Source organism: Podarcis erhardii (genome assembly GCF_964252035.2).
Source record: "Podarcis erhardii genome assembly, chromosome: 7".
NCBI classification, from domain to species: Eukaryota; Metazoa; Chordata; class Lepidosauria; order Squamata; family Lacertidae; genus Podarcis; species Podarcis erhardii.
In genome coordinates this window covers 89299769-89301197 of record NC_138511.1, presented here as the reverse complement: position 1 = coordinate 89301197, position 1429 = coordinate 89299769, and the positions used below count along the sequence as shown (strand labels likewise).

Below are 1429 nucleotides of genomic sequence, written 5' to 3'. Positions count from 1 at the left end.
GATCTTTACTGCTGAATCGGAGCAAATATCATTTGGGCTTTCTCTGGACTGACGTTTGCTCCAAATTCTCACCAATGAGCTGGTTTTTCCCCGTGGAAAGTGGTGGGGCAGGGGAAAAAGCACTTGGACCCATGTCTAGAAAGTGCAGGGCAGCTGCTTGGACCCAGGCCTTATAGATATGGGGCCAGAGGGAGCGGAGATGAGCCCAGGGCAGCTGGCCTGGTTCACATTTGAGCCGTTTGGCGATGGTCAAATCTGGCTTCCAAATTCACTACAGATACGGTACTTCAGAATTTTGCTTTGTTGATTAATTTTCTTTCAGACCTCTGAAACCTAAATATAAGGACTGTGTGCAAGTGACCCAAGAAGGCCTGAAACAAGAATCCTGCGGCAGAAAGTCTCTGTACATCTGTCAAAAGATAGCCAAGTCCAGTCCCTGGTCATGAACAGCTGAGAGTCAGAACCTTTTTTGATCTGCTGCAAATCACCCAGAGATCTTGCAGGAGGTCCAGATCTATCTCCTCCTAACCCCTGGTCTGTCTGGTATTGTGACCGCTCTTTTTTTACCGGATGCTCCTGGCCCCTGCCTGCGCACACACCTTTCCCAGTATTCAAACAAAGGCTAAAGACAGCAATCAATATCCGTGTTTTTATGATACTGCCTATTTTGTAAGGAGTTTAAAATAAACTGCTTATTTCAGAATAAATTGGCACTTCTTGTTGTTTAGTCGTTTAGTTGTGTCCGACTCTTCATGACCCCCTGGACCAGAGCACGCCAGGCACTCCTGTCTTCCACTGCCTCCCGCAGTTTGGTCAAACTCATGCTGGTAGCTTCAAGAACACTGTCCCACCATCTCGTCCTCCGTCGTCCCCTTCTCCTTGTGCCCTCCATCTTTCCCAACATCAGGGTCTTTTCCAGGGAGTCTTCTCTTCTCATGAGATGGCCAAAGGATTGGAGCCTCAGCTTCGGGATCTGTCCTTCCAGTGAGCACTCAGGGCTGATTTCCTTCACAATGGAGAGGTTTGATCTTCTTGCAGTCCATCGGACTTTTGTTGGCAAGGTGATGTCTCTGCTTTTTAAGATGCTGTCTAGGTCTATCTAATCTATCTATCATCTATCTATCTATCTATCTATCTAGGTCTATAGATCTCCAGATCTATCTCCTCCTAACCCCTGGTCTGTCTGGTATTGTGACCGCTCTTTTTTTACAAGATGCTCCTGGCCCCTGCCTGCGCACACACCTTTCCCAGTATTCAAACGAAGGCTAACAATAGCAATCAATATATCCGTGAAAACACCTTTGCAATAAACACCCCTTAAGTGCCAATTTATTCTGAAATAAGCAGTTTATTTTTAAATTGGCACTTAAGGGGTGTTTATTGCAAAGGTGTCTTCATCTCATGTCCCCCTGACCTGGTCCAGCTTCCA

At 46.5% G+C, this 1429-nt stretch overlaps 1 pseudogene across 1 annotated transcript in view; it reads left to right on the top strand.

Annotated features, from left to right (window-relative positions):
- Nucleotides 1–711, top strand: part of LOC309347173 — a 4051-nt pseudogene extending 3340 nt beyond the window's left edge. Inside the window, exon 4 of the transcript XR_014161723.1 lies at nt 323–711. The product of XR_014161723.1 is annotated as an uncharacterized misc_RNA (transcript). The remainder of the gene's footprint in view (nt 1–322) is intronic.
- The last annotated feature ends 718 nt before the right edge of the window (nt 712–1429 follow it).